This window comes from Balaenoptera borealis (genome assembly GCF_965194805.1).
Source record: "Balaenoptera borealis genome assembly, chromosome: 9".
In the NCBI taxonomy this organism is placed as follows: Eukaryota; Metazoa; Chordata; class Mammalia; order Artiodactyla; family Balaenopteridae; genus Balaenoptera; species Balaenoptera borealis.
Window position 1 is genome coordinate 1,317,253 of NC_138873.1, and position 18,123 is coordinate 1,335,375.

The following is an 18,123-nucleotide window of genomic DNA, read 5'->3' on the forward strand; positions in this document are numbered from 1 at the left end:
TACTCCCTTTGAATGGAAAAGAAACATAGCTTTCTTTATGATTTCATTTGCTTCTCATTGGTCAGTCTGCTGGGCGAATGTGTGGCTTAAATGTGTCATCTTCCTCTGGGGGAGGCGCAGAGACTCTGGGCGGTTTGCTCTGGCTGCCTGCGGAGAAGCGGGGGGCACCTTCCAGGGTAGCCCCAGTCACCAGCGCAAGGTCTGTGTCCCGTCCTGGGTGTTCTGACCCCACGTCTCCTTCAGGTCAGGGCTCCGATTCCCTGGACAGAGAAGGATGACCAGTTAGGCCGACCAATATCGCTGAAAACAGGTTTGAGAAGTGTGATAACCTCTCCGCAAAAGGTCCTTATTCTGGAAGGGTTGTAGCCTTGATCCTGCATTGATCCTGGAATCCGGAGTCTGAGCCGCTGCTGGCTCCCTGTGTGGCTAGAGGGACCGTTTTCTGATGGAAGGGAACTAGTCGTCACTCTGCAGCCTCCTGCGTGACGCTACCTGCAGGGTCATCGCTGGAACTAGTCGTCACTCTGCAGCCTCCTGCGTGACGCTACCTGCAGGGTCATCGCTGGAACTAGTCGTCACTCTGCAGCCTCCTGCGTGACGCTACCTGCAGGGTCATCGCTGGAACTAGTCGTCACTCTGCAGCCTCCTGTGTGACGCTACCTGCAGGGTCATCGCTCGGTCATGTCCTCTAGAGAAGAGTCCGATGCCATCGTAACACACGGATACGTGATGCTGGGCGGGGGGTGGAGCGTGTCTTTGGAAAATTGAGGCTAGGAAGTGCTGTGTGTGAACTAGAGGAAAAGACACTCTAGTTCCCAGCTGACTACTATGAATAGACTTTGCTCTAGGAGCATCCATATTCCTCATCCTTTTCAGTACAACAATTCTGACTATGGCGTTGTGATTTGTGAAAATGCCCACTTTACTGCAAGACCTTGGCTTAAAGAGGATAAATCAATTGCTCAAAATCACACAAATGGCAAGTGACGGATCTCAGTTTTCCACCTGGACGGTGACATTAAAAACAAACGTGAGGGCTTCCCTGGTGGCGCAGTGGTTTAGAATCTGCCTGCCAATGCAGGGGACACGGGTTCGAGCCCTGGTCTGGGAGGATCCCACATGCCACGGAGCGACTAGGCCCGTGAGCCACAACTACTGAGCCTGCGCGTCTGGAGCCTGTGCTCCGCAACAGGAGAGGCCGCGGTAGTGAGAGGCCCGCGCACCGCGATGAAGAGTGGCCCCCGCTCGCCGCAACTAGAGAAAGCCCTCGCACAGAAACGAAGACCCAACACAGCCATAAATAAATAAATGAATAAATTTCTTTTAAAAAATAAAAAAATAAAAAGAATAAACGTGCAAGTTTTTATCTGAAAATTGTAACACTGAACTTACCAACTAAATCATTTTAGGTCTCTGCATTCTGCCGCTATCATGTATCTGGCAAGTATCTACCTGGATCAACAGGGCAAGCTGACTCCTTCGAGAGACACAAATTTCCTCTGAAGAAGCAGGTTATGTTTTAGGGAATGTCGTCAGGAAGAAAAAGTTATTTAGATGGGGGCCCCTAAGAAGGTTCTGTGGGCAGTGAGTTCCTACAAGATGCGCAGATCCAGTCTGCTGGCTTAGGGCCCTTTTAACCACATTTGACCCAGACTGACCCCCGAAAGAGAGGATTGGAGAGTTAGGCCTCCTGCCCATAGTCTGAGCAGTCAGTGTGCAGAAAACTGTGTATGAAATCTGCTAAGTACATTGAACTAATGCTACTTGGTGTAACATACCCAGCGATGGCTCTTCCCCCTTTTCTCATTAGTTTTGAAGTGTTTTACAGCCCACCCTATTATTCTATGAATTTACATAGAGCACAGAAGTCTTAAGCAAAACAAAGAAAAGAAAATGCATACAAAGATCTTCGGAGCGAAAGACTAAGTGAGTTAGTAGCGTTAATGGTTAATGCGTCTATTGAATCACTCATTCTTTTGAACTAAGCTTTTTTGAAACAATGAGAAAGGAAATATCTTTATTGAAACAGATGGCAATGCATGAAGGACAGACAGGAAATGCTCCCTCATTGTGAAGCCAACCTCACGCTCCTGCCTTGCACCTCCAGTAGGTTTCAGTATTATTTTAATTAATGAAAACATGTAATATTAATAGTTATTATTTTTTGGTGCTGATGGTTGACAGTTATTCCGTATTTCCCTCACTTGATGGAAGAGTTAATGAAAGAACATTTCTAAAACCAGAGGACAAAAGGAGTTAATGTTACTGTAAAATTACTTCATAGATATGTGTGTGTGTATATATATGTATACATACACACACATTATATATACATTACATATATTATATACATATACCATTATCCCCTTCTGAGTGCAAAGATGTTCATTCTTCTAAAAATGTAAAAAAAAAAAAAAATCCCCTTTCTTCCCCTCAAGTCCACTTTTGTGCTCCAGAAAATTTTCTATTAAAAAGCGCAAACAAAGACTCCCCTGCATTTTCCCTCTGGTGAATTGATCGGTTCCATCCTGGGAGAGGAAGGCATCACGCTCTGTGCCCAGGAGACAGCAGGTTATGGGGCTTCTATTTTTGTAGATGTGACTTTCAGAGAACCTACCCAGACGTGTTTGCAATACTCAGGAACTTTAGATGACACAGAAAAATATACTGAACAGTCTCACTCACGACCAACATCCGTATCCCCCATGGACTGGCCGGGTTCTCCGCCCCCCATGGGCTGCGGGACCGGGAGCTGCGGGGACTCAGGGGTCCAGCAAGGCGATGATCTGAAACAGGGGCTCAGGAGGGGGGCTCCACCTGAAGGCTGAGAGAAGCAGCACCTGCGGAGGGAAGCAAAGGGTCTCGAGAGACAGCAGACACGGCTCAGCAAGCAGAAGGCAGCACAGACCCCAAGGAGGCTGACACGGCAACATCCCTCAGGGATGACGGTCCTCCGACCGCAATACAAGCCTGTGGACCAAGGAGCTGAGCTCAGGAGGTGAGGGAGGGAGGGAGGGAGGGAGGGAGGGACTCCGGAGAGGTGAGACGTGACAGAATCTCAAAACGCAGACCCCCAATAACACCATGAAGGTCAACTTGAAAAAAAACTAAATATTCACTAGGAAGTTTATAAACAAAATTTTTTGTAAACAATCTGAAAAGGATTTAAAACTATATACGTTTAAGATCTTCAAAGGGGCCTGGTAGGAAGGGCGTAGCCTAGAACACACAGGAGGTCCCCAGACGAGGGGACACATTATTGTCTGAGCGTCTGTCCCTCACTTGAAGAAGTAAATGTTGGCAGGAGGCTGGGGACTCATGTTTGCACCAGAAGGATGCGTCCAGCCTAGAATTTTATACCCACCTAAAGGTCCACATATCCCCGTTTCATAAGGACACCGGTCACACTTCATTTTAACCTCATGACCTCTGTTAAACACTTATGTCCAAATTATAAAATATTTGGAAATAATAAAAAGAAAATATTTCCACTTTCTGAGGTACTGGGGTTAGGATTTCAACATCTTATTTTGGGGAGGACACAATTCAACCCATCATACCCTCTTTATCTACTTCTTGATTTTGCCTTATATTTTACTTTAACATTATTATTGCTGTATCACAGTTTTGTTATAGTTTTCCTTCCTCTTAGTTTCAAATTATTTTGTGTTTCTTTACCTTATTAATGTCCCATGTCCCTCATGAGCCACATAAAGCTGCATTTTTCATTCAAATTTTATAAAAACGTAATTCAATTTTTCAAAACACTTCTCTGTGTTGTATGAGGTAAGACAGCTCCATTTATATTTGTTGGGATTACTGGTGCAATTAGAGAAATTTTATTTTATATTTTACACTTGCCTCCTTTCTCCTCCTTCCGGCCTGTGCTGGAATGGAGAGTTCCTTTCTCCAGACACTCCTGACAAAGTACCATGTCTCCCTCTTTGCCTTGGTTGCTAGAAAGACCACGTTTATAGCTGTTTTCCCACCAGGATGGTCCACTCTGTGTGTGTTTGGTTCAACAACTTCATCTGAAGTTTTAATTTTATTTCTTTTAAAAGTATATTCTATTTGCACTGATATTCTACTGTATCCATTTTTTCCTAATATAATAGATGTATTTTGTAAGCTGTGAAACAGTTTTATATTGGACTGCCTTTACTGAGGAAAAAATGAGCCTTTGACAGAAGGAAAAGTACCCCATAAATATTTATTAAATCTAAATTAGCCACACTAATTTGTCAGGGAATGATAAAAGAGCCTGCCACATTATTTTTCATTCTTTAGCTATCAGCACCTTTAATCACTAACTCTGAGAATCTGAATATAACTTTTCTAACTGGAAATCTGAAAAGTTGTGTAAAGGTAGCACAAATCAAATTTTCATGGTTCATTTTGGCCGGAGTTAAGTAACACTAAGCCATGAATAATTTTTAAGAAGTCTCTAAACACTGCTTTATTTGCATGGCCTAAATGGCATTGAGTAAATGCAGTAACTATTTTCCTCCCTAAATGTCTTCATTATGTTTTAAATATTCTGGCTTTACTAAGTACTTGAACACATTTGGTTAATCAGTATCTCTCTGCCCCTTAATCTTTAAATGAAAGTGGGGTTTAAAGGAAATTATGACTCATATGTTTCTAATTCCTTTAGTCTTACTGAGACTTATCTAAACGTTACTTTGTAATACTTATCTGATGTTCAAGAGTTTTTGAACTTTTAACTGTTTTCCCAAAGCCAAGATCTTATGTTTGTAAAAACAATTAGCTCGAAACCCTACATATTTCACATCTGAACTCATAAGGTTTGAAATGACTTTTATACATGAGCAAGTGTTATTCTCGACAAATAGCTGGGGATTAAACCATTGAATTCCATTTTCCCTTGTGGCAGTAGGTAAGGGCCGAGGAGATTTGGTGAGAGTAGAAGGAATTGCAGCTTTGTGCTCAGACTTTGGGACAGCATTTGAGGAGACACGACTGTGAAGCTGGCACCCCTCCATCCAGCCTCTCCGGGCCCTGGAATGGTGGCCGGTGGGGTCCAGGCGGTGCTGGACCCGGGAGCAGCCCGGACTGGTGCTTGGACTGGATCTCTGCAAGTGACGGCCCTTCCAAATGTCTTCGTGTTGGGTTTGGAGGAGAGACGCTGTTTTTCTGGAAGTGAGAGGTCAGGGTCGACAAAGGCTTGTGGAGAATTATGAAGACTGAGGGTTTTTCCTCCCCTTACAGGAGAGGGCATGTTACTAGTTTCTTCCCAGATGTGAAGAAGGAAAGCAAACTCAGGGGCTGGAAGTACTTCAAAGGCTTTCTCTTCAGTTGCCCTTAAACTAGAATTCCTCAGGGATACCTGGATTTAGAAGCAGAAAATTAATGTAATAAATAATGTATATAAAGGTGACCCGCATGGAGAGAGTAGCTTTTTCTCTTTCTCTTTATCTCTTTCACGAAAAAGAACCTTTTACTTCAAATAAAGAATCTGGCCAGTTTATTTCTCCGATCCCCGCAGGGGGTCTTGCTAGCCCTCTGTGTCTGTCTCCACGGCAAACTGTCCGTAATGATACCTCCTTCCAGGTGAGCTGCCCAGGAGCTCCGTCTACAAAGGTGGAGGCGGCTGATGGAGACCCAGCCTCCCAGGCTGCTGTGTCCGTGTCACCCTGGACACCCAGTGGCAGGGGGTGTCAGGAAAGACGACTTGGGTTTGAGTCCTAGATCCCACAATGTGTAACTCTGTGACCTTGGGCAAATAGATCAAACTTACAAGCCCTGCCTCTCCTCATTTGAAATATGCAAATAATAATGCTTACCTGGTCTGTTTGAGGATTGAATTTGATGAGTATTTGCAAAAGGAAGTCATAGACTCGAGGGCTCTGCCAATGCCAAGCGACGCGTTGTTTTTGTCATCTGTGTGCACCACTCCCACGGCCCTGCCCCCGCCCACCTGCCCACCCACATAATCCCATTGGTCTGGATGGGGGTAGAGGTCATCTCTGCGGCTCCAAAGGGCGCCTTGCGTCAGAACTGCCATGAGGGCACGTGGTACCACGTCTGTAGGTGGAGCGTCCACTCATCCATTGATCCATTTAAACTCAGTGATTTCTGAAAATGTACTGGTCAGAGGCAGTGTTGAGTCTTCCCCACCAGAATATGACTGGGGTGCTTAGAAGCTGAAGTACTAGGGGAGCTTTAGACAAAGGCCCTGCGCGTGGGGCCCCGACCACGACAGTCGCTGAGCCAACTGCTACTCTCCTTCCTGCACAGCACACACTTTTCTGGACCCCAAGGACAAGGACAGCTGGACGCCCCTCCCCCAGCAGAGTCACGAGTGCAAACGCCACACAGGACATGCTCTGTGCTTCCTTAAGACACAGCCTTAGGACCTGTAAGGTGATCACGAGAGACCAGATCAGGGAGGTCAACCAGAAGTTTCAATCAAGATAGTGTCACAGCCCCGCCAGTTCTCAGAGAAGTAATACAGAATTTGACGCAGCATGACACTTTGATGTTTCAGATACGATTGAATTTCCAAGGCATAATTAAAATTCTCTGAATGAACAAGCATGGCCAGCCAGCTTCACACCTGGCCCTGGGGGGGAAGGAACAACCAGCACTTCTCTTCACGGAGTAGAGGACCCACTGCCCGCTGGACCGAGTTCATAAAGTGTTTTCAAGTGTTTACTTCAATTCCCCCCAAACCCCACCCCAGCCATAAACTCTGGGCAGCCTTCAGTGCTTTTAAAGAAGTTCTGAAGATGCACCAGCATCAAAATTGGAAACATCCTGAGCGATTTGAGTGAAGGTCTCACTTTGGAGGAAGGCTGTGTGACCGGGCACACAGGGTTTAGTAACCTGACCTTCATTAATGCAGTGGGCGGGCCAGCCCCGCGGCGAAGTCACCTTGTAGAAGACGTGTGATGCTCACAGCTAAACAGTCACCAAAAACACGGGAGCCCGGAGTCGAAAAGCTTCCAACGACGAAGCTCACATAAGAGTCCCAGAAGCAATCATGAGTGATGGTGCCCTTTAGGGTCATTACGTGTTTTCTTTTTTTTTCTTAAGTTCCTACATTCAGCTGGAAATAAATCCGTCAAGCAGTGTTCCTCGTATGCAGGTGCCTCACCCACAGTGGGGTTGTGTGTGACGGTGCAAAGTGCTGGAAGCACCTTTGGGTTAAAAGTCATTTCTCTCTACAGTGGCCTTAAAGGGGGTTTGGCGAAGAACAGGGCGAAAGAGAGAGAGTTTGGACTTGTTTCCCTGGAGACTGCATCTCCTTCCTGTTGTGCCCCCGCACCGTCCGGAGACCACCTCTCCCTGTGACGATGAGCTGTGGGAGCCCAGAGACAGCAGGGAGATGATGGGTCGATCAGCCCAGGGCTGTCCCCAAGCTGTGAGTGTCACTCGTGTCGGCCGGGAGCCGCCAGCTCCTCGCTGCAAGGCAGAGGAAGCCGCAGGTGCCACCCGGGCCCCAAATGGCCCGCCTTGGATTGCTTCAGTGACCCGGGGGTCTGAGAGGTGTGCGGGCTGCGAGTTTGAGCACGGGGACCAGGTCCAGGTGCCCAGGCCCACTGAGGGCACAGCTAATCAATCACAAACTCACCCTTGGGATGCAGTAAGTGTGAACCACATCCTGCCAGAGTTCCCTTACAGCCGTCTCCTGGTGGAAGAGTCCAGAATAGTGGTGCAAGTGTGAAATGCCTGAAAACCATCTTCCTCTTTGGCCGCTGGACGCCTGGGCTTCCACGAGGGATCGCGGGTTATGAGCGTGCAGCTCGGGCGGGACATGCACCCTGGCTGGATGGACACAAAGCCCCTGTTTTCTCTGGCTCTCAGCTCCGTGGTCCCATCGCCATTACTGGTGACATCAGTGCGGTGGGTGCCTTTAGCTGGGAGAAGCCGAATGAGACGATAGAAAGATCACGTGCTTTTTGGCAAAGCCAGTCCCTCTGTTTCCTGACGGAGCCTCGATGTGGTGGGGGCTCAGTGCCTGGTCAATGGGTAAAAGGGTGTGAGATGAATTCTATGTGTCAGGTTGGCCCGGCCACGTTACCCACTTTTGGGTCAAACAGGAGCCGAGATGTCGATGTGAAGGTATTTTTAGATGAGATTAACATTTAAGTCAGTCGACTTTGATAAAGCAGACGACCCTCATAAAGTGGGTGGGCCTCATCCAAGCAGTTGAAGACACTAAGAGAAAAGACGGACGTTCCCTAAAGTGGAAGGAATTCTGCCAGCAGACGGCCTTCAGACTCTCAGTTCTTCCCCGAGTCTCCAGCTACACACACACACACACACACACACACACACACACACACACACACGATAGGTCTGTTTCTCTGGAGAACGGTGACTGATACAATGAGTAAGAAACCAATTAAAATCTCCAGCGAGGGGAAGACGGCTCCGGTTCTCGGCCTGACCAGCCACAGGCCCGCTCGCTGGTGTCGATCGTGACCTGTGCACAGCAGAGACTTGATGTGCATTTGTTGACTGAACGGGAGGACAAAGTGCAGATCCCATAGCCTTCATCTGTGGTCCTCGAAGCGGACCAAGGAGCAAGGACGTGGGGCAGGTAATCAACTTGAGGAGGGAGCATTTAATTCCAAGGACCCTCTGAGGGATCTTGTAAAATGTTCCTCGAAATCACCCCGCTTTGAGTTGTGGAAGGTGGGCGTTAATCCAGCCGCCTCTGCCCTTCCCGGCTTCGGGGTTACCCCACGGCAGCCTCGGTCTGCCTCTCGAGGGGCTGGGCGTTACCATGCGCCGTGAGGCCGGCCTGTGGCAGAGAAGCAGGAGGGCCACACTGGTGGGAAGCGGTGAGCTCGAGGGGTCCCAGCCCTGCTCGGACGAGCTCAGCTGTGGGCCAGGGCGCTGGGGACACGGGACACAAGCCAACAGCAGCTGCTTCACTGACCCCTGCGAGCCAGTTGTCCACAGAAACTCCCTGCTTTGAAATGTGGAAGAACATGACACAAAAGCGTAGAAATATAGAGGAGTCCCAAGCAGCAGGACATGGGTCAATCGGAATTTAGGGCCACCGGTGGACCTTACCTGAGGACACCTGACACTCCCTGTAAATGAAGGTCACGTGGTGAGAGGGCTGGTGAGGAAGAAGTTGCTTCTCTACTCTGGAAGAAGCACAGGCCTGACCCTCCTCCTCCTCTCTGACCAAGCTTCCATCCTCGGGGGCAGAAAGCAGACCCCTGCCCTTCCAGGCGAGGTAGCTGGCCCAGCCCAGCCACGACTGATGAGGCCGGCGCCTCTCCCAGCTCAGGGACGCAGGCATTGCCCTCCTTCCTACACTCATGCAGACCTTCCAAAGTTATTCCATCACTTCATTTCTGAGCACAGTTTTCTGATGAATACTTAATTTAGCTCTACGTAACTGTACACAGCATTTAACCGCATACATCCTAAGCCCGGCTTAAGTACATGACAGGTCCAGACAGTCTTTATGGGTAAATAGCACAACAACAGAAGAATGGGCAAAATTACCTAATAGGCCCCTTCCATCACCAATTCCTTTCATCTCTTTAAAAGAAACTAATTGCAACCTTGACTCTTGCCATCTGATGGGAATTCCGTATCCCAAGCGCGTGGAGTCTGTACGAGAAACCAGTTAAAAAGCGAAAGCTTTTAGCTTTGTTTGCCATCAGCCTAGCATACGTGTTGGGCTCCAAGCTTTTTGCAAGACTTGTCATGCCTTCCACGTAAATGTTTCAATAAAATGTCAAGGCAACAGAGAGGCCATTATTATTATTTCACCTCTAGATCTATAGCAGGGCACGAGAGCATTTGAACATGAAAATAGACCTAAGAAAAATATACATTAGCGCTCATGTGATAATTTAAGCCGTATGCTTCATGTTTTACATATATGATTGATGCCAATGCAAAGCAAAGTTCCGTTTAAAACAGTCACAGCTGTCAATGAGCACTCATTTCACGTTTGCATGTTTCAAAGAATTCCAGGGCAGTGGAATACGGAACTCATTGTCTTGTAACCATTTTCTCTTGTGATCGCATAATACTGCTTAGCTTTTGAGATAACCCACAAGAGTGAGTGTGCCTTGGGATGACTCACCCTGGCCTTCAGGCTCGCATTCAACTGGTTGTTTTTCGTTGGAGATATTTCTGAGTCACAATGGAATTACATGAATTGTATCTGGGGAAGTCTCCTGGGACCACGAGAAAGTCAAAGCCCAAGACCGATTATTATCTCCAGAGCGGAGAGGAGGAAAGACCGTTACAAATCCGCCATGAGCTGATACTCTTGATGGATCCCCTCGTTTAACCAGAGACAGACGGCTTCACTTGAGTCAGTTCAGGATGAGGGGCACCGTCCACGCGAGATGCTGGGGGCCTTGCAGATCCTGGGGCCTTCGCGGATCCTGGGACGGCTGAGGGCTTCTGGCCTCACATGGCCTCGGAGCCGCAGGGACGCAGAGGGCTGTGTCCCCGGTCACAGGACCCAGGCACAGAGGCGTCCTGGACACGCACATCCCCAGGGACGCACGGCTCCTGGATTGACCAGAGAAACGTGCCTCTCTGATCGTCTCCTTGGAAACCGAGCCAAACTCAGCTGGGAAAAGTCATGCCTGTCTTTGTTTCTGTGCCCAGAATTCTGCCAGCTGAGCTCTGATGTGGCTTCCTAACCCTGCACAGTGATGAAACAAGAAAGAACCTGCCATGTTCCTCAGCTGAAATGAAATAATGCACAGAGGGAGGGCACCGGAGTTTCATTAGGAAACACTTTTGCATTTTGCTGGGAAATATGAATAATTCACAGTGCTTGAAAGACGAATGAGAGAAAAGAAACTACAGGGGCAACAGCTGGGGTTCCGATGTGTGTGAAGGAAACTGAGCAAGAAGGCATTGGAGGTCATGGCTGAGCAATGAGAGTCCTTTCCTTGAGAACGGTTTTCTGATGCAAACACACAAACCTCTGTCGTCCTGAACTGTTCTGCTGTAGCGACAGGACAGGCACCTGAGCGCGAGGGGGGACGGGATGGTGGGCAGGCCACCTGCCGCCCCTGTGCTCAGCTCGGGCCGGGACTCGCGGAATGCTTGTCCTGCACGCGGTGCTGGCGGAGGTGCGGCCTCATCCACAGCGGACGCGGGCGGGGCCTAGGGGCCTCGGGGTGAGTGAGGCAGAAAACCCGAGACAGGTCCAGGCAAAGGAAAGAAAGGAGGCAGTGCGTCCCCTCCCAGGAGGGCCCAGGCCGGGGTCTCCAGAAAAAGACGCCACGCTGGGTCCGGCTTGAACAAGCAGGGTCCCGAGGAGATTTCCACAGAGAACACGGCCTCTGCATCTGTGGGAAGCCGGGAAACCAGGGGAGACAAGAGAGACTCACACACCCAGAGGTGAGACCCTGCACGAGAGTGGATGCTCGGCCGGCATCTGTCACCTGTTTCTGCCTCGGTTTCCCCTGTTTCTCGATTCTACAGCATCCGGAGGCTTCTTGCATCCTCTCGCTTCTTCTGGGCCGTCCCCGCCTCTCTTCCTCTGCGGTCTGCCCCCCGCCCCCCCGTCCCTTCTTCCTTCCTTGGCTTATTTCCTATTTGGGAAACTAAGATTTTCCCAGGACCACAGGCCGTTTGCGCTGCCGGGAGGGCAGACACTGCTCCATCTTTTCCCGAGTTGGTCGAACCCCGTCTGGCGCAGGTCCAGCAGCCGTGAGCCCCCCGTAGACCTTTGGGGTAGCCGTGAAACTGGGTCTCCTGGGAATGGCCCTGCAGTTCAGGTGACCTTACGGAGGTGGTGGCCTGGGGCAGCTGAGTCCTGATAAGCAGGTCACATCGCAGCACCCCCAGCTCCGGGTAAGCCCTCCCTGTGTGAGTTTGTAGATGCCACAGTCCCTGAGTTCATTGGTCCCCTGAAGCCTCAAAGGCTTTGCACTGCAAGTTTATTGTGAGCATTCTGACAATGTATAATCTAAGAGTGAAAAATAGTGAGCCAGCTGCAGGTGTAATTCACAGTAGCTGTTTTTAATGGAGTAGTTAGTCGGTGCCCGTTGTTTCACTAAATGCTGTATATATACCACATCCCACTGAATCACCCAGAACCCCCCTGATCTTGGCTCAGTTTCCAGATGCAGAAACTGAAGCTCAGACTCAGAACAGTGTGATTCCAGAAAAGGACGGAGCCTCTCAGGCTTCCGTGTCTGAGCTTTGGTGTTGACTCTGAAGGAAGGCAGGGATCCGAATGGGCAGAGGAAAGAAGATTAGGGAAAAATTATCAACACAGATAATATCTTGCTCTTGGAGTTCCCGAGACTCTCAGGTATCAGGCGTCTCAAGCACAGTAGGGTGTTGGTAATATGGCCGTGCAATTTCAATAAGGCTCCAGTAGAAAGGACCTCTAATGGGATGTCTTCGACAAAAATGAGTTATGCAGGAACTTCTGCTTTTAAGAAATAATTATTTTTTTTAACTACGACAGACCAAAGACTTCTGGGAACCACCAAAAAAAGTTAAAATGAACACTTGGCTATTTCCTTCATCATCAATAGGTTTACAAAATAAATAAATAAAATTATTCTATCAGCCAAACATTCAAAAGTTCTATTGTTATAGGAAATGAAATTTTAAAATATATTATGGAATTAGGTGTTGCTTAAAGCCTTAGTATATAAAACTTACAAAGAGAAATTCATCTCTGCTACGGTTCAGATCTCATCCTGCTGAAATCTGCTATTGACGTGCAAATATACATTGGTGTCTCCTTTAGCTTTTCATATTGAACTTTACCTATCCTGCACGTGTACATCATGGGGACCAGGAGCTGGCCTTTAATGTAAATGGTTTGTCCCTGTGGAGGGCAAGAGTCGAGGTAGGTTAGTTGAGGAGGGTCCTGAATCCTTAGGACTGTGTGACGGGCAGTGGGTGGGGTTCGATGCAGGCGCCGGTTCTGGTCACACACTCGACCTCACGTCGTTTGCCATCCATCCTTCTCCTGTCTGCTCCCCCTCCCAGGATTCCCCGCTGGCCCTCTCATCCGTCATTGTCACTACGTGCAAACCCCGCTCACCTGCCTGCTTCAGTTTATATCTGCTTTTTCTGCAACATTTCACCCAAGGGTTTCGCCTGGCTCTCCCAAGTTTACTTTTGTTTCTCACTTCTTGGTGAGTTGACATACAAACAGTCCCTTTAGAGAACCTGTCATGGGCTGAATGTTCGTGCCCACCCCCCCTAATTTCCTATGTTGAAGCCCTAACCCCCAGTGTGAGCGTATCGGGAGGTCTCAGCTAACTGCAGGTAGTGTCAGACCTGAACTGAACTGTAGGACACCCAGGTGGGTCCAGAGCACTGAAGCATTTGTTAGTGTCGGTAAAACACCACATGCTTGGTGTCAGAAGTGTTGTGAGTAATAACAGTACAGAACCAGGTATGTATTTTCTATTTGATTTGTATTTTCCCATATCATCTATGATAATACAGGGATGCACGAACAAGAACAGGCCAGAGTGGAGAAGAGGAACAGTCAAGTGCTAAAAACGGGGTGTAGGTGATCAGACTGCCCCAGACCAGCTGCAGAAATAGAGACACCTGTGGGTAAGTTGCGGGGCGAGGGGGGGCGGGTATGGATTTTCTTTGTAAGGACAAAGAGATGCTCATCTCAGGATGAGAGAACCAAGGGGACAAGGAAATAGCGTTGTGTGATAAGGATGATTTTTCACGGTAACGTTTGGGCTGCACAAGGCACTGTGCTCACCCACTCAACCAGTCAAGCAAGTGAACAGGCCCCAGACCCCCCAAAACATTCACCGAGTGCCCACCACATGCCAGCCTCTGCATTTGGAGCTGGAAACTCATGAGCGAGACAGGGGGAAGCTCTGCCCTCCTTGACTTCGGGACGGGCGTCGGAAGAGGACAAAAGGAATAAACAAATGAGTTGGCACACATACACCCCGTCCGGAAGAGGGTGCAGCTCCAGGGCCCACGATGCTGGGAGTGGCGGGGTCACTGGATCAAGGGGTTAAAAATATCAGCTCCTGGAGGAGATGGCCGTTCACAACATCTGATGCCTCTGAAGGACCCGAGGTGACTCCAGGGGGACGATGTGAATGGCAGGAGAAGTGGCCACAGGGAAGTCCCCGCCCAGAGTCGGCATGACGGCTGGACCAGAGTGGCTTTACCCAGGATTGAAGTCTCTGCATGGAGTGTTTGGGTTTGGAATCAAAGCCGCGGGCTCTGCTGGCAGAGTGTGTGAGGGCTTGTTTCTCAGGCCTGGTCTGAGGAGGTGTGGGCTGGGCTCAGGGCTGGTGGAAATGAAGCTCACAGACCCAGGCAGGTCAGTCCCAGGCCTCACAGATGGACCCGACACTGAGAAAGTGGTGTTTCCTGGGTTCCATCCTAATTCTCCCGTGGAGGCCCAGGGAAAGAGAAAGGGACAACCACAGGGGCTGGGGGGGCAGAAACCACCCCGGCCACCAGCTGGGGCCTCAGGCCAGAGAGACCCCCTGGCCACACCGTCCTCCTCTCCCCGTCCCACTGTCCTGCCGGAGCATGACTGACAGCGTCCCCGCCTGTGAGTCGAGAGCTCTGTCCACAAGGACTTGCCCAGGACAGGACTTGGGGAGGAGAAGAAGGACAAAGGATCAAGAGAGGCTTTTCTCAGCTGGGAGACCTGACAGCAGAATGAGAAGAGGGCCCACCGTGAGAGGAGGAAGCCAGGTGACAGGTGTGGAGGAAGGGACGGCCCCAGAGTAGGCGAGGGCGCCGCCCGCCAGGGGGAGGAAGGGGCCGGCCCGCCCCACAGAGCGGGGGGAAGGACGTCAGCCCGGAGATCCGAGGGGTGGAGGAGAGGAAGTCTCCCAGCCACAGCCTTGAAGGCAGGAGGTGCCCTGCCCGAGGTGCACAGGGAACGCTGGGGGTCAGGGAAGGAGCGGGGAAGGTGGGCCCAGAAAAAGGCGTAAAATCATCCTGGAGGAGATGCGACGCAGAGCTGAGTCAGAAGAGTCCAGTGTCATCAGAGGGTGATTTTCTACATCTTCTCCAGCCATGCCTCGCCGCCCGAGCATCGGGGCTCAAGTAAAGCACATCTGGGTTTGTCAGCACTGGGGCTCCGCCTGACAGGTTCACACAGGATGCTGCAGAGGTTGATGACATCTGCAAAGGGGCAGGTGCTGAGGACAAGCCAGAGACGCTGCCCCGAGCAGAGAGGAAGGCTAAGGCCCAAGTGGGGACAAACCAAATGAGTCTGGTCAGGCCGGGCAGGATTTGTTCCTGGGATTGGAAGATTATTTCCAGGGTTCCCTGTTTGGAAGCAGCAGACGCTGTGGGAGTGGACACGTGGATTTAGGGATATGGAAGCGAGCCATCTGTAGAGACAGCAGGCCTAGGGAGGGAGATGAGCAGAAACGCTCGCGGCAGAAAATAACCAACGAGAACAGAGGCGTGGAGGGAACCGGGTGGAGGGGAGCCGGGGAGCCCGGGGCTAAAATGGTCAAGGAAGGCAAGGGGTGACCAGGAAGAGGCTGGCATCCGCCGGGGGACCAGATGGTAGAATCCTCAGGGCTTCCCTGCGAGGAGGGTTGAGGGGAAGGCTGTGGACATGTACAGAAGGACAGCACTGGCCTTCCATGGGAAAGGGTCGTCTGTAACACCGTGGGACAGACATTAATGTTCTCCTTCTCCAGGGAGGAGACTGAGATTCAGAGAGGCTGGAAATTCTGCCCAAGATCACAAACTACTAGAGCAAGTGCAGGTCAAACAGCCCCCTCCCGAGCCAACGGTCCACCTGCAGGAAGGGGTCAGACTTCCACTGCCTTCTTTTAGAAAAGGGCATTATTCACTCAGTAGCACTTGACACACATGAACGGAGTCTCCTGTGCCATCTCGCGGTACTAGGAATGCTTCAAATAAGAAAATGTTATGACTGATGAGAGAAAGGCAGGCCGGGGCACACCCAGCAGTGGGGCGCTCACAGGAGCCCTGGGATCCAAAACCAGGAGAGGTGCCCCGCGGCCGTATGACTGGGGTCCACCTCGCTCTCAGCGTGTGTGGATCTGTCTCAGAAGAGAAAGTGTCCAAACCGAACACGTTTTAATTGATTGAAAATGCATCCAATTTATAATCAAATAAGGGCCCTTTGGGCCCACTGCCCTAGGATAGCCATCTATGGGGCTTTTCAGCACCCTAGAGGTAACCAACTGGGATTGGTAAAAGGTCTCCTTTCCAAGTTTTATTTACATGAACGATTTTCTTTTTAATAGTCAATGTGCGTTTCATCAACAAGATGGAATACAGCCTCCAAGCCTCATTCTCCAAAGGGGAAACTCTGGAAAATTTGTATGTTTAGCATTTAACAAAAAGATAAGTTGTTGTACATTTTTTTCATGCATGAAATACTAAATAACATGAAAAATAGCAAGCCCACTGCAAATGTATTAAGTAGCATTTTTGTGCCTCAGGAAAAATATGAAAAATAGAAAAATCAAAAGAAAACAATTGCTGTTGACTAAGAGAAGGTAATGTGAAGAAGAAGATAAGTGAAGATAATGGAAACAAACTTACTGAGAAGAAAATATTAATTTAATCATGAAGCAGGTCTTGATTTGATGTGAACTGCTATCTACAGACAATTCTTTGCTGAATCTGAGGTTTTCAAAACAGTGGGCACCTGATTTAATGACATAACTGATGTTATTACAAACATGATGTATCGTATCTAGAACTATATTCTTTAGTTGGCACATGGATTTTCAAACTTAAAAGGAGAAATAACAGATGGATGTATTCATCTCAAAATTTGCAGGTAAAGGAATTCTCGACAGCCCTTAGGGAGCTACAGTGAATTACAACTCAGCACGTTTTGGAATGAATGGTTTCAGGTATGGGGGAAAAAGTGAAATTGTTCACATTTGGGTGACAAAATAGTCAAACTGACTGACCAATGTGGAGAACCGCCTCCGAGATCAGACTTTATGCCGCAACCTGTGGAACCTGTGACAGAGATGGCTGGTCTGAGTTACAGAAGCTGGAGTTACAGCACCAAGAGCTTCTTGCCGCGCTGGGGGTCCGCCGATCTCCGAAAAGCTTCACCACCAAAGTTGCCAACTACCTTCTGCTATTATTTTCCTTTCTCTGTCTTGATAGAAGTAATGAATGACAGGATATAACTCATTTCTCAAGATTTCTTTGGATACACATATCTTCCAGGCAAATATATTAGGAAAAGTAAAAAATAACAGTAACTAAAGCTAGAGAGAAAGGGATAAAATGGAAGACAGAACCTTACTATAAAATCTATTTATTATTTAAGATGTTCATGGCATAATGGGACCATTTTCATCCATCCAAAAAGTAGTTTTTGAGCCTTTCATGTGATTACTACGTGCTGTGGGGAATAGAAATGTCTTAGTCAGAGGCTCTGCTGCAGGGACCTGACAACATACAAGTGCACATTTAGGGAGGATTCTATGACCCAGGTGCAGTGTTTCTGGTTTGTTCCAACCTGGGGAATGCTAAGTGCTGCAGGACCACCAGAAAGAGCAGCCTTTCGTTACAGGTTTGAACATCAGAATTGATAGGTTCTGCTTTTATTTTATTCCTCTCTCCCAAGCCAGGGAAGGACTTGAATTTAAGGCTCAGCGAGTATAGAGTCAGTGTCAGAAAGTCTAGAAGTTGTCTGCAGAAACCTCTCAGGACCACCAACCAAACCAACATCCTAAACTTATTTCAAAACACATTTAAATTATTTACTTAATCTTACATCTAGAAATATGTTTATTTTATTATAACAGGGCTCAGTTAATAAAATTGCTTACCAAATTAGAAAGACCATTTTCTTGGATGAAAAAGCAAAGAGTTTGACATAGTCTGAGTAATAAAACTCAGCTTCTCTGTTCTAATAATCAGAGCATCATGAATATGTAAATTTAAACTGAAACATTCAAGGTGGTTCCCTCAGGCACACTTACAAGGTCTTAGGAAGCGAAAAAAAGGCACCTCTCCTCTGAAATACGGCAGCCACAGAAGACTGGAAACACAACACGTAGGCAGGCTGGTCAGGAGTGTAAAAATCCATCTTTTATTAACAAAGAAGCCATCTATTGACTGAGCATAATTTCAGCTGCAACTGAAAGAAACCAAATGTTTGTTCTAAAGGTAAAATACTAATAACAA

At 48.6% G+C, this 18,123-nt stretch overlaps 1 long non-coding RNA gene across 1 annotated transcript in view; it reads left to right on the top strand.

Moving 5' to 3' along the window:
- Window positions 1-8,303: 8,303 nt before the first annotated feature.
- Window positions 8,304-18,123, top strand: part of LOC309635325 — a 31,015-nt gene continuing 21,195 nt past the window's right edge. The window contains exons 1-2 of the long non-coding RNA XR_014248766.1: window positions 8,304-11,358; window positions 13,435-13,548. This is a non-coding gene — a long non-coding RNA (uncharacterized lncRNA). The remainder of the gene's footprint in view (window positions 11,359-13,434; window positions 13,549-18,123) is intronic.